The sequence below is a fragment of the Diospyros lotus genome, chromosome 1 (assembly GCF_014633365.1).
Source record: "Diospyros lotus cultivar Yz01 chromosome 1, ASM1463336v1, whole genome shotgun sequence".
Taxonomy (NCBI): Eukaryota; Viridiplantae; Streptophyta; class Magnoliopsida; order Ericales; family Ebenaceae; genus Diospyros; species Diospyros lotus.
In genome coordinates, this window is record NC_068338.1 from 23652638 (window position 1) to 23669072 (window position 16435).

The window sequence follows — 16435 nt, forward strand, 5'->3', positions numbered from 1 at the left end:
TCTTTGTAACAACTAGTTGACTAAATATGCTTGTATAAATATGAAGTGAGTATGGAGGCCAAAGATAGAGAACAAACTATTGAAAAGAGAATTCAAGCAAAAGTGAGAAAGTTCAAGTACTAGAAGTGTTGTTGCCTAGTGGAACTCTGAAATGGTGACTTTTTTTATTTTGCCCCTTGGTTGTAAGCTTTTTATTTTTACTGACTTGTGTGAGGAGTTTTTTATAGTTGTGTGCTAGTGGCTGTTTTTGTCCAGATAAAGGATTGTATATTTGGTTTTAACTCCAACAAAAAGCTAGTGTGATGTTTTTGCTAGTATACCCTCAAGTTTATCTTGTGGTTGCTTGATCTTATTATTCATATCATTGTTACAATCACCATTTAAATAATATCACAATTTAAGAATTTTCAATAAGAGCTAAAAATAATAATTTTTGAAAAATCCAATTCACCCTTCTTTTGAGTATTTATTTGGGCAACACATTGCAAAAAAGGAACTCCACATACTTGCAAATGAGTAAGATTTTCATTTTCCAAACCTTTCAAAAGTCAAGTTTTAGAAAATAACAAACAAGTTCAATTCACCCCTCTTTTGAGTATTTATCTGGGCAATACATTGCAAAAAAGGAACTCCATGTACTTGCACATGAGTGAGATTTTCATTTTCCAAACCTTTCAAAAATCAAGTTTTAGAATATTGCAAACAAGTTGCTATACTATATTTTTTTCCTATAAAGATATTTGCCTATAACTAATTTAGTATCATAAAAATTTTGTGGCATCAAGATAACTACAATGAAAATGACATTGTAGGGAAAACTAACAGAAACATTTGATTTCAATTTCTACAATGATAAACAGGGTCCTTTCATCATCATTGTCACTTCTACAACAATTAAAAAATTTCAAGGTAGATAATATTATAAGTAAAAAAAAAATATTATACTTTACTATTATTTTTTTTTAAATTGATGCCTTACATTTAAATACTTTTAAAATTTAATATATAAATAACATTATTAACTTTTTGCTATTAACAGGATACCTCAATCTAGAAGTGTCGCAGGTCAAAACAATGACTAAAAGGTCTATTTCATATCTTTTACCTATGATATGTATATTATAGGTTAACCTTTTATTACATCATAATTTTATTCCCTTATGGACTTAAATGTATAGCTCAAGTAGTTGCATCACATTTAAATCATAGGTTTTCTACAATTAGAGCTAAAATTCAAGTTATTGAAAGTAAGGAAAACCTCCAAGTTCTATTAGAGGAGCAAATGTTCATCAACAGAAAGACAATTTCAGAAGTTTGATGATGAAATGGACTATTGAAGAACAGGTAAAAGAATTATTAAATATAATACTTTAAATTCGTTGATGAAATAGACAAGTTAATTGCTAGGATTCAAAACACCATTTAAAATAATTCAAATTTTATTATTATCTTTATTACTAGGAACATACCTTAATAGTCCGAGCAAAAGCAACGGATATTGAAACATTTTTTAGCTAGTGTTATATTTCATGCAATATTTGTAGCAAGAAGTTGATGCCTAATAATGGTGTATACATGTAATATCCCAGTAATTCAGGAATAATTAATGATTATTAATTTGATCAGGAACAGTTAATAACTATTAATTTAATTGGGAGCAACTAATAATTATTAATTTAAATCGAGAATAGTTAATAATTATTTATTATAGTAATTATGGTGATTATTAAGTATTGATGGGCTTAAAGGAAATATTAATTTGTTTTGTATTAAAGAGGTGGGTAATTAATTGTTGAAAAATTTGGGAGTAAGAGTTATTAATAAGTGGGGGCGTATGTGGCAATTTTTTGAAGTTGTGGATTTTAAGTGTAATAATTGAAAGTTGTGTGGGATTGCTTTATAATTAAGTGGGCGCATATAATGGCTGAGGAGGGCGAGCAGCGCGGGTGAGGGGGCATGCGGCAGGTCGGGGGATCGAGGGTTGGGGTTGTGCGCGCTAGGGAGGTTTTAGGCTAGAATTTTCCAGTCATTCCTTACCCAAAACAGAGTCGTTTTGGGCAAGGCGATGGGGTAAAAATTGGGCTGCCACGCGACAGCACTTGGATGCTCTTCTTTTTCCTTTTTAAAATAGTGGAGTGGGTGTGTAATCGACCAGAATTAACCGCAGCAGAAGAACGAAAATTGAGGAAGAAGAAGCCGCGCACAGCCATGGAAATGAAGAGAAAAATTCAAAGAAAAGTAGGAAAAATGCAGTCAAATTAAAGTTTAATTATACAGGTAAGTTCAGTAAATTATGTGAATAAATTTGTACGGTTAAAATTTCATTTAAAGTGTGATTTTATCAATTTTGGTTGATTATACTATCGTTATGCAACGTGTATCAATTTAGCGGCGTGTGGGCAGAATAACGTCGAAATCAGTTAATTTAAGGTAAGCTCTTTACTCCTTTCATGATTCTCATTCAATTTATGAATTTTATATTCTTCCTCAACCCGATTTGGTTCTAGAAATTAATTGTGTACATTATAGACAAATATTGTGCGAATTAAATTTAATTAAATTAAATAGGAAACTTCCGAGGTTTAATTTTGTAAGTGCTTACGGGGTATTGTATCGCTCATACTTCCTTGGGAATGATGTCGAACCTGGTTGGGGCTAGGTTCCTAGTGAGTCAGTTGTGGTTGTGTGTACCTTCTGGGGTAAGTTGTTGTAACCGGAAGTCTCGAGATTTGTTTGTGTGAGACGCAGGGTGTGGGATACACAGCTACTGACCGTCGATCATTGGGTCGTGGTAGTTGATAGTTGGATGTATGGGCGCTAGTTATTAGTTGTTACGATAGACTATAGACGGGTTGGGCAAGCTGGTACCGCCGGACACTCACCCTTGGTGTTCTGCCTATCATGATGTGGTTATGGTATCTTGTAGGTGTAAGTGGTAATAACAGGTGGCGTGATCTGTCGTCGGGTGAGGTAACGTGTTGACTGTTTGGTGACACTGGGGCAAACCATTATCGAGCCGAGGGCGGCTGTCGACTGGTTGTTTCTAGTCACGGATTATCAATCGGTACTTGGTCACTGTCGACCAGCTCTGCCATTATATGGCATATTACATGACATTATTGTGCATGGGATTGGACTTACATTCATTGGGGGTTATGTTTTGTATGTACGGGGAGGTGTGCACATTGGCATAACCCAGTTGGCATGTTAAGTGCTGACTTGGGTACGTTAGGGGAGTATGTGCATTTAGAGCATTTTTCTTGTGTGAGTTCTTTTGTGGGTGTAGCATGGCCTGATGTTTGGCTTATAGGGGTTTTTTCATCAAGTTAATGCTGCAAGAGCCATTGCATTTATTATCTATTGCATTACATAGTTACCGTTTGATTTCGTATGTGATTGTGGATTGTGGTATGGAGTTGACCCTCGATAGCTATGAGTGTGAACTGGGCTCCAAATAGCTATGACTCGGGAACTCCGGTATTTGATTTTGATGGGAGTCTCAGGCTCGTGTGGATCGTGTTGTATAAGCCTCGGGCTCATGGGCTTTATGCCAGCCAGTTTATGGCTGTGGCAAGTTTGTATGCCGGGTGTTGGGTGCCAAGATGTGCATTTCCTACGTGGGCCCCAATGACTGTTATGTGCATTGTTTTATTTATGCTGAGCATTGGTTATTCTGTTGCACGATATGGCATGGCATGGCATGTTCATATGCTGCATTGCACTTTGTGCGGGTGTACTTTAGGTGAGGGATGTATTCCCAACATTGTCATTGTTATGTTGTGAGGTGTACTTCGATTGTGGTTTATTTTTGGTTTGGGTCTGTCCTACTTGTATTTGGTGGGATGTACTCCAGTATGGGAGGTTTATACCCAGTCTTACATATATTCCTTCATTATGCTTACTGAGCCTTGTGGCTCATCTTGTTTTTATCATCATTCCAGGTGTGAAAGCTGACGTCATGGGCTAGCATATTTAGTGCCTCATATGTAGTTAGCTGTGTGTACAGAGCAATCCCGAGTAAAAGATTTGTGAGGTGCGAGACATGATCAGGGGTTCGGATATTGTGGCTTGTTTGACCTGACTAGTTATTGTGTTGTTGTGTATGACTAAGCCCCTGAGTGGTGTGTTCCATATTCGTTTAGCTTCCGTTGTTGTATTATTTTGGGACAGTACCCCAACCTATGTATTTGAGTTATTAGCGAATTGTAATTTAAAAATGGAGGAAATTTCTAGTTCGTCACAATACATATGCAATGGCTGCAATAAAAAAATGCAAATATCCATTGATAAAAAAAAGGAAATTAAAACAATTTTTTCATTAAACTACTTATTAATAATAAAATAAATTAATCATAACATTTCAGGTACAAAATACATCTTAGAGTGGCTAACAACATTGGAGATACAACATTTGTGCTCTTTAATAAAAAAACATAAAGATTATTAGACATCTATGCTAATAAACTTATAAACATATTAGATTCATAGAGTTTAACTTTGGTAATGCAAATTCAAAACTTATCAGGAGAAACCTTTGTGTTCAAAATAAAAGTCAATCATTATAATTTAAAGGAAGGATTGAGAAACTAAACCATCTTGAAATTTTCGGAATCAAATGAAAAACTTGAATTAAACTATAGCTTCCAACAAGCAAAAAAGGTATCAATATGCTTTCCTCAAGATTTTACAAAAAAAACTTATGATATGAATCCTTTACTTTAAAAATGTAAATTATTGATCATTGGTTGCAGATCAAAGAAAGCAAAGGATTTGAACTTTAGGAATTTGAAGGGTTTGAGATAATTCTTTTCTTTATTTATTAAACTCAATTTTCTTAATCAAAAAAGTTACTTACAAAATTTTCAATTAAAAAAATAACAGGATTTCTAGTATTAATTGGAAATTTCAAATATTTCATAACAAAAAATGAAGGATAAAGTAGACCTATACCAGAACAATGAAGACAAAGATGAACAACAAAATAAAAACAAAAAGATAAAATTAATTTACTCAGATTAGATATCATATAAGATAGAGTATTATAACTTTTATGAGAAATGTTTTGTAATTTACGTTGAGTCAATTTGCTCATATTAATTAAGTTTTGATAATTAACAAAAATAGTATTTTTAAATGTACTAATTGTAGTACCAAATTATTTATCAAAAATATTATTTTTCATTAAAATTATTTTTTAAGTAATTTTACAATGTATAAAAATTTTATAAAAAAATATTTTACCATTACTACAGTGATTTTACCATTGCTACAGTAATCCGACCGTTGCTATAGTGACACTACAGTATTTTTTAGAATGCCTATAGTGGCGTCAAACTCATTTTGGAGATCAAGAATTGTCCATATTACATATCTAAAGCACCCACAAGCTCTCAAACGCTCTCAAGCAAAAATTGAAATAATCAAAGGCTCTCAAAGTATCATTGCACATCCACCAAAGAATCACAAGGTAAGATGAGAAAAAGATATCGCAAAACTAAATCAGATCTTCTCCATTCAAATCAAAGCCACTAAATATTTATTTGTCATGTATATTTACTCTTAATTGTTTATTTATTTGTGTCTAAGTGTGGACAAATATTTGTATTCATACAAACTTTTATTGTGGATTGTATTGATTTTTTAGAACTGTTAAAATCTAGGTGTATCTAGTTTTCAAGATAAGTTAGAGAGAAAACCTTGGTGGTGGTGGTTGCCTAGAACCCTTATAATCTATGAGTGATCTAGTTTCTAAGATAATGTAGGGTAAAAATCTTGGTGGTGGTTTTCCTAGAACCTCTTGTAATTTAGGAGTATATCTAGTTTTCAATGTAAATTAGTGTAGAAATCTTGATGAGATTAGTGAAACTTCAAGGGTGGTTGAGACGTTGGGAGAGTGAAATAGGTGTATATGGAGACACTAAGTCACTATAAATTGTCTTATGTCTTATTTATTTATTCTTGTTATATCTCGTGACTTGAAATTTATTAATCTCAAACTCATATATACATAGTTACAAAAACTTAATTTGTTTAAAATTAAATAACAAGAATTTTAATTAAGTAAATTATTAAAAATTTTAATTACTCAATTCATCCCATCTTGAGTAGCCATATTCTAAGGGGACCAACAATTTAATGATATGTGATTACAAATTCAGTTTAATTACAAGTTTTATTAAGTATTTTTAATAAATATAATAAACTATATACTCTTTCATTACAAATCATTATCTAAAACTAGTTCTCGACCCGTACGATACACGGGATACAATATTCAACAAATATATATATATAAAATAATAGTTTAAAATATAAAATGCACATTACAGTAAATTTAATATACTACATGAATTAGTAAAGAAACAATAATTTTATTTTATTATGATTAAAGTAAATTTTGGAAGACTTATTTGTATACAACATTTGTCCTTTGTAGTGGATCCGGTTATATAAAGATACATTCTACAATAAAAAAAGATAAAAAAAAAAAAATATTAAAGACAGATAAACAAAATTAAAAGATCATACTCCAAATCTTCAAGAACAATATCAATATACTTTGTAGTGGATCCGAAAGATGATTGAGTTCTAACTTTGTCCTTCTTGACGACTTCGCCTATCATATCTTTAAATTTGAGATAAACATGGACAAAACAAAAATGAAAATGTATTATAATTGTGGAATAGTGCGTCTCACCAAAAAGAGATGCAAGCAAACAGTGAAGAATAATTTTAAAAAAATAAACTAAAAAATTGATTTAAATTAACTGAGAAAAGAGACAAAACAATGTAGTAAAAAATTGACCGAAAAAAGAGATAGAAAAAGATTAACTTAAAAAAGGGGCCGAACACACACTAAATAGATAAGTTTTCTTGGACTGTGGACTGGACATAATTTCGGCAAAAGGCTTGATCCTATATATATTAATAGGAAATGATTGATCTTCAACCTCAATCACTTGAGTGGTCCTCATGAAACTTAACACGTACATATGTGTGGTAGTCTTGAACATCATAGTATTATGATCAACTTCGAAATTTTTCATTATGTACAACTTGTGCTCTTCAATTTTATCTGCAAAGTAACGCATCAAGTTTTTCGCGATTATTGCATGCATTCGTGTCCCCTACATAACATGATAAATAGCACATTACACATATTATATATTGGCAAAAACAACAAAAGTGCATGGTACAAAAAATAGCGTTTTTCGAACTTACATATTTGTCAGACAATACTAAAGCAATATTATTAACCTCGTTCTGGTTATGATAACTGTAAACTTTTCACTTTCGGATGACTCGTATCTTGAACACCCAATTTGCTCGAGTGTTGTCAACATATCTTAGCATATGCAATATTTGAGTTATGGCAAATACTGTGTCTCAGTTTTAGTTTGTAGAGAAATCGATTGAATGAAGAATATTTATCTGCTGTATTCCTAAATATTTATATGCTATATTTAGATGCCATTTAGGGAGCAGATAATTTTTTTTGTTTGACAAACAGGTTCCAAAGATGTTTCACTCGTTTGGAAGGGTAATTTTATCTACTGTTTAATGTGTAAGATATGTTTTTTTATTTCTTAATTCCTAAATATTTATCTATTGTATTTAATAAATTGAATAACTTGTTTTTTTATGCATTGGAACTGTTATATTCAATAAATTGAATAATTTATTTTTTGGTGCATTGAAACTTGTTGTATTTAATAAGTTTAATATATTATAATTAAATACTTTATTTTTTGGTGCGTTGGAATTTGCACCAAAAAATATTTATCTGTTGTATTCAATAAATTGAATAATTTATTTTTTGATGCATTAAAACTGTTGTATTCAATAAATTAAATAAATCATAATTGAATAATTTATTTTATGGTACCTGTATTCAATAAATTGAATGTAAGATATTGAATTAATATTGAAATCATTATCAATCATATTTATTTGTTGTTTAATTTGTAAGATATATTTTTTTATTTTTTAATTCTTAAATATTTATATGTTGTATTTAGATGCCAGAAAGAGCTTGAAAGTTTTTTTGTTTGACAAACAGGTGCCAAAGACATTCCACTCGTTTGGAGAGGTAATTTTATCTGTTGTTTAACATGTAAGATATATTTTTTTATTTTTTAATTACTAAATATTTATTTGCTATATTCAATAAATTGAATAATTTAGTTTTTAATGCATTAAAACTGCTAATGCAATAAATTGAATAATTCATTTCTTGATGCATTGAAACTTGTTGTATTTAATAAGTTGAATAAATTATTATTGAATAATTTATTTTTTTGTGTATTGGAACTTGCACCAAAAAATATTTATCTGTTGGATTTCTAAATATTTATCTGTTGTATTCAATAAATTAAATAATTTATTTTTTGATGTATTGAAATTGTTGTATTTAATAAATTAAATAAATCATAATTAAATAATTATATATTTTATTTAATTACTATATGCTGTATTCAGATGCCATAAGGAGCTTGAAATTTTTTTTATTTGACAAATATGTTCCAAAGACGTTCCACTTGTTTAGAGGGATAATTTTATATGCTGTTTAATGTGTAAGATATATTTTTTTATTTAATAATTTATTTTGTGATACATTAAAATTTGTTGTATTTAATAAGTTTAAATAAATTATTTTTTAATGCATTGAAATTGCTATATTCAATAAATTGAATAATTCAATTTTTGGTGCATTGAAACTTGTTGTATTTAATAAGTTGAATAAAATATTATTGAATAATTTATTTTTTAGTGTATTTAAATAAGTTATATTTAATAAATTGAATAATTAATTTTTTGGTTTAGTGCATTGAAACTTGTTGTATTTGATAAATTGAATAAAATATTATTAAATAATTTTTTTGGTACATTGAAACCTGCTATATTTAATAAATCTGCTACATTGAAACTTGTTGAATAATTAATATGAGCAGAGTAATAGCTTGAGAAAAAAATAAATAAATCAGCATAGTTTGGGCGGGAAATTGGACAAATCAACTCTTAGCAATGACTATCCTACTTTTATATATATAAAGATTTTTGTTAATCTATTATTACTTAAACTTTTAAAATTTTATAATGAAAAAACTATGTGTGGTTGGGATATTTGATATAATGGCGTAATAGTGATGCCTTAGTGGTGATGGTTTGTAAATAGACCAAACATTATAACACTTGTATTATTTATACAAGTCCAAATGTATAAACATATGACGGTTTCTTGGGTTATTTTTTTTAAATATAGAATTAGGGTTATAATCGACCTGAGTCAAGTAGACACACAGCACCAGACTCGAGCTCAACACAATTACAAAGTTCAAAACTCCACTCAAGCTTAATCGAGTTTTATTTCTAAATCTCAAACTCGACGACTTGGTGAAATACTCCAAAAGTTATAGTTCAATTTGGCTCAACTCAATAACTCAAAGAAAACTTTTTTAATAATTTTAAAATGAATTTGAACCGATTCAATTTCGAATATTTTTCAAGTTAATATCTAATAGCTCACGAGTTTGCAAATTTTATTTACACCCCTGGATGGCTTTTACTAATTAAAAAATGCAATAAAGTCAAATATTAGATGAAACCAAAGTACTTGTACCCCATAGGTAACATATTAATACAATCTACATGTATTTTAGAATTCATACCTAAAATCAAAATTTTTAATTCAATTAGCATATTACCTTTCGTATCTTATTTTTATTTTTTGTAATTGTTTAAGTGCTTATAATGAATAACAAAAATATATAGTATTTCTTATTGCTTGTGATATTTTCAATTTCTTACCATTCAAATATAATGTATGATATTTTCAATTTTTCACCATTCAAACATAATATATCTTTAAACTTCAACCTTTATCAGCAAAAGGTATGCCAATATTCACATATTAATTATACACATACATTTACTATGAAAACATTGAATGGTGTATAATTAAAACAACAATGGTACTATACTAATAAAAACTAATTGTCAAAAAAAAAAAAAAACACATAACTATACTAAGTTCATTTTATGTCTATTAAAACCTTTTTCCAATTGAAAGTATATTATTTATTTTCACAAACCCAATTCAAATCTTACAAAAAAAAAAAAAAAATCAAACATATCATCCAACTACGATATTGAAATTTAAAAAAATATATATTATACAAAAAAAATATCAAACAACAAGAATAAAACAACAGAAAATATTTCACACTAATCAATAAAGCTAACAAAATCTATAATATATTCCAAACAAAAATTTATTCTAAAAAAAAATAAAAATTAATACTAACAATATTTACAAAAAATACAATCCAAATATCACTATTATCTATTTACAAGAAAACCCGCACATCACTCAGAATAATGCCTAGTATATATATGTATTAAACTACACAACATCAGAATAGTAAGTTTTATTTAACTTTTTAAAGGGTCAAATTATGTTATTTAGGATTAATATCTTTACACAAACTGAGATACCAACAAAATTAATCTTGTTTATTTATATTGGTTTCATTGATTTAAATTATGGCTAAAATTCACTAAATTCTGTAAAATTTTATAATTTGGGGCACTTTATGCTCTTACAGTTTTAGTTTTGAATGAGAATCCCTTTGCAATAATTTTTCAGCAAAAAAAAAACCCTATATTTCCATGAAGGTAAAATGACCATGATATCCTAATTAACTTTCAACAATTACATATAATTTTATTATTATAAATAAATTAAACATAAAATACTAAACTTACCCGAAAAGTAACATCGATTTGATGATTTGAGAGGAAAAAATAGAAGAAAAAAAAGTAAAAAATTTAACCTCCAACCTTAATTAATTAGTCATTAAACCCAAGCAAAATCCCAACTTATTTCCAAAGAAGTTCAAAAGTCCCTTAGTTTATAACCTAAGCGAAATTTAGTTTATTTTTGAATCTCATAAACAAATTAGTCTCTAGTTTATTTTTGAATCCTAATTCATCTCTGCTAAATTGGAGACGAATTTACTTCTGTAATTCAAGGATGAATTATATTTTGTTTAGGTTATAGACTAATTGACTCTTGCATTTCTTACTCAATAAAAAGGCAACAAATGTTTTGGAAAGTATATCAAAGGATGACTGAAAATATGTTTCATTTACAGAGCATATAGCTTATATACAGAAAAATATAATCAATCATTTCTAATTCTAATGCTAAGAAAACGTGATCCACAATTAGTGGAATTTGACTTCTGTCTAGAAATGACAGTAAATATATACATATCAATTACAAAGATATTTCTCAACACTCCCCCTCAAGTTGAAGAGTAAATATCATGAAGTCCCAACTTGTCGCGAAGAACCACAAATTGATCCTTTCCTAATGCCTTCATAAAGACATCAGCTAGTTGAAAATGTGTAGGCATATATGAAGGTTTAATCATACCAGCTTGCAACTTCTCTCGAACTATGTGGCAATCTATTTCAATGTGCTTTGTACGCTCATGGAAGACAGGATTTGCTGCAATGTGCAAAGCTGCTTGGTTGTCACAGAATAATTGTGTAGGTACTTCATGTGGAACCTTTAAGTCATGTAATATGTAACCCAGCTAAGTCAATTCTAGACATGTGTTTGCCATAGCTCGGTATTCAACTTCTGCTGATGATCTGGAGACATTAGTTTGCTTCTTTGATTTCCATGAGATAAGAGAGTTTCCAAGAAAAATACAGTATCTCGTCACCGATCTTCTTGTGGCACAACATCCTCCCCAATCAGAATCGCAAAAGGCCTTTAAAGTAAGATTGTTTATGGAAGGAAATAGTAAACCTTGACTAGGGCTGCCTTTGATGTACTTGAGGATGCATATTGCAGCCTCCTAATGAGGTTTTCGAGGTTTATGCATGAATTGACTAAGAGTCCGGACAGAGTAAACTATGCCAGGTCTAGTAACAGTAAGATAAATGAGCCTCCCAACCAACCTTCTATACTTAGTGGGATCATCTAACAATATTCCATCAGTCGGAGTAAGTTTTAAGTTTTGTTCCATGGGAAACTTGTTTGGACGAGCCCCTAGGAGTCCCGAGTCTTACAAAATGTCTATTGCATATTTTCTTTGAGACATAAAAATGCCTTTCTTGGAGCGAGAAAATTCGATGCCCAAAAAATATTTGAAATCTCCAAGATCCTTGATGCGAAATCTTTCAAGAAGAAACTTTTTAAGAAATTTAATTTCTTGAAGGTCGTTTCCTATGAGAAGAATATCATCAACATAGATCAGAATTGCAGTGAATGAAGTACATTGGGCCTTAGTGAAAAAAGAGTAGTCAGCCTTTGACTGTTGATAACCAGCTTTCTTAATGGTGTCTGAAAATGTGAAGAACCAGTTCCTTGACGCTTGTTTGAGGCCATAAAGAGAATTGTTGAGCTGGCATACAATGTTCTCCCCCTGTCGGTGAAGACCAGGTGGAGGCTCCATGTAAATTTTGTCATGTAAATCTCCATGGAGAAAGGCGTTCTGAACATCTAACTGATGAGTAAACCAATGTCGGGCAGCAGCAACAATTAAGAGGCAACAAAGAGTGGTGAGTTTGGCCGTAGGTGAGGATGTTTCCTTGTAGTCGATGCCTTCAACTTGTGTGTAGCCTTTGGCAATAAGGCAAGCTTGATAGCGTTCAATTGTGCCATCAGACTGATACTTTATTTTGTATACCCATCCGCAACCAATGGGCTTGTGACTAGCAGGAAGAGGGGCTAAGCTCCAAGTATTATTATCCTGTAATGCCTGTAATTCTGTATTCATAGCTTGTTGCCAATGGGGATCAAGGATATCTTCAGCATAAGAATGGGGCTCAGTATGACCTATAATGTTAGCAAAAAAGGTACAATAGGAAGAAGATAGACGAGAGTATGAAAGAAAATAGGAAAGAGGATATCGAGTACCTAACCGAAAGCTTGGCGTTGAGGAAGGTTGGGTGACATGGGCGGACAAAATGTAGTCTTTATGCCAAGTTGGAGGCTATTTGGGACGAAGGGATTGTCTGGTTGGTGGAAGGGGAGGTGAAGCGGTTTCAAGTAATGGTGAATGAGGTGAAATAGGTGAATTAGGTGTATTGGTGTTAGGAAGGGAATGAGAGGGAAGCTCTATGGTAGTATTGGTTGGGATGGGGGGATTAGATGGCCAATGGTTATCCATGTCAAGGGAAAATGATGGTTGTGTATGAGTGGGTCTTGGTGAAGGGGAAGCAAAAGGAAATATGGTTTCACAAAATGTTACATCACGACTAACAAAAAAATGATTTAGTATCTAAATCATAAAGTTTTTGTAACCTTTTTGATTAGTAGGGTAACCAACAAAAACACAAGATTTTGCTCGAGGATCAAATTTTTGGATGGGATGAACGACTGTAGCATAGCACAAACATCCAAAAACTCTCAAGTGATTGAGGGAAGGTGAACGATTGTATAGCATTTCAAAAGGTGATTTAGAAGATAGAAGAGGTGATGGGATGCGGTTAATTAGGTAGACAACAGTTAAAATGCATTCGCCCCATAAATGAATGGGTAAATGAGATTGGAAAAGCAGTGCATGGGTAACAACAAGTATATGACGATGCTTATGCTCAACTACCCCATTTTGTTGTGAAGTGTAGACACAAGTGTGTTGATATTCAATCCCTTGAGACTGCAAGAAACTTTTTATGGCAAAAAAATTCAGAACCATTGTCAACTTTGATGATTTTAATCATAGCATGAAATTGGTTTTGAGCAAAGGTAATGAATGACTGTAAAAGTTTGGAAGTTTCAGATTTATACTACATAAGAAATACCCATGTGCATCTTGTAAAATCGTCCACAATAGTAAGAAAGAAATGAGCTCCTGTGTGTGTAGGAACTTTGTGGGGACCCCAAACATCATAGTGTAATAACTCAAAAGGAGCACAAGTTGATATGGAACTTGAAGGAAATGGAAGTCTAGTTTGTTTAGCCATAGAACAATGCAATTATTATCAAAAGTAATGTTATGAGAAGATAATAATGAAGAAATTAATTTAAGACGAGATGGTGAAGGATGTCCAAGACGCATATGCCACAGATTCGAGGGTTGAGAAACTTGATGAGAGGTCGGTGTTTGTTGCAAAGGGGACATGTAATAAAGACTGTCATGTTGTTCACCCGAGCCAATCATCTTCCCCGTAGCTAAGTCCTGCAAGACACAAAAAGTGGGAAACAAAATGGCACAACAATTTAGAGAAGCAATCACTTTGCTAACAGACATCAAATTTAATCGAAAAGAAGGTACACATAGAACATTGGTTAAGGTGAGGTTTGGGTTGAAAGGCATAGTGCCAGTGGAAGTTATTGAGGCTGTAGACCCAGTGGGCAAATTAATATGGGGTATTGGTAAGGATTTAGTTTTTGTGAAAAGTTTGGAATCAGAAATAATGTGATCAGTGGCTCCACTATCCAAGATCCAAGAATTTGTGAATATAGAATTAATTGAGGCATTAAAAAAGGACACAGACCTGCAGTGTTTGCGTAAGCATCATTATTACCAGTTGCATTCATCACGAATAGCACACAAGTAATTTGTTGAAGCTGTTCTTTGGAAAGCCCATGTAAGGAGTTGGATGATGATGCACCGTTGTCTTCCTGGGTGTCACCCTGGAAAGAGTTTGCTGCATTGACTATAGGATGGGAATTTGATCCATGCTGGTTTTGTCTGTTTTCGAGAGTTCCTACATTGTTGGAACCCCATGTGCCATTTTTAAACTTGCATCTATCTTCCGTATGTCCCCTCTTATCACAAAATTTGCAGTGAAATCTCAGAGTTCTATAATTGTCAATTGTGTTACCTTCTCCGTTGCAGTGTTCACAGTGTTTACCTTTGGATTTATTGGAGACATTGTTTAGATGACTGTGAACTGCAGCAGCAATGGAGAGATTCTCGGCTGATTCTAACATCATTTGTCTTTGAGTTTCCTCTTGAATCACAAGGGAATATGCCTGACAAACATTAGGAAGAGGTGACATCGTGAGAATATTTGTACAAACAACGTTAAATGTGTCATTGAGTCCCATAAGAAATTGCATCAGTTGGTCCTCTTCCTTTTGTTTATTATGTGCTTTCATTTGGTTGTAGGTAAGGAAAGGCCGATATGTCTCCAACTCATCCCAAAGACCTTTGAGTTTAGTAAAATATGCAGAAACTGTCATTGTGCCTTGTGATAGAGAAGCCAATGACTTTTGGATTTGATATACTGCTGGTGCATTTTTTTTGGTGAAATTTGATCTCTAAAATCCTCCCATACCTGATGTGCTGTTTTTGGCATGAATGACCTTCTGAGCAAGATCGGGTTCCATTGAGTGAGTAAGCCATGATAAAACCATGCTATTGCATTGACTTCACAAGGAATACTCTGTCGGTTGTTCCATTTCTGAAGGTGGCTGGATTGACCCATTGATAAAACCAATCTTGTTTTTGGCAGTAAGGGCATGAACCATGGACAGGGCCGGACCTTCCACGAGGCCCATGAGGCAGCTGCCTCAGGGCCCATGGAAATGTCATGGAAACTTCATTGCTTAGGGGCCTATAAATAAAAAATATTTCCATTTGTAAGGGCCCATTTCCCAGCCCAACCCAGCCGTCCACCCTCTTCATGTCTGCAAAGTTTCTCCCTCCCTCTTTTTCACTCGCTGCCCTAGCCCCACCTCTCTCGCTCTGTCGCGCCTCGCCCTCGCAACCTCTCGCTTCTCGCTACTGCTCCGTCGCCGGTCGCTCGCTGCCTCTCTCTCCTCTTGCTGAGCAGTCGCCCTTTGCCCTCGACCTTGCCCTCACCCTCTCGCTCTCACCCTCGCTCTCTCGCCTCTAGCTGTTCGGTCGGCAGTCGCTCATCCTCACTGGCTCGCCTCGCCCTCGTGGCCAGTGGCTCGCTTCTCTGCTCGGTCGCTTGCCCTTGTGGGTTGTGGTCGGCCGGTGGCTCGCTGCCTCTTGCTCCATTGCTCGCTGTTACTGGTGGCTCGCTGCCTCTCGATTGCCGATTGGCTCATTAGATTCACTCTTTCAGATTTGCTTCAACTTTCAGCGGCTACATTTGGGGGCCCATTTTTTACATTTCGCCTCAGGACCCCAAAAACTCAGGTACGACACTGACCATGGACATGCTCCATGATTGATAGTTGGCTCCATACAATTTGATTGGTGCGAGCATGTGGCTAGGATAGTCAGAATGATGAATGAAATATGGGCTGGATGAATCGGCACTGAAATTGCTACTAGAGTTTGAGGCTTTGGAATGAATTTCTCCTAATATTGGTGTTTGCTTTCTTCCACCATTTTTGAAGAGATTGAGTGGAAGATCAATTACGCTCTGATACCAACTCAATAAAAAGGCAACAGATGTTTTGGAGAGTATATCAAAGGATGACTGGAAATATGTTTTATTT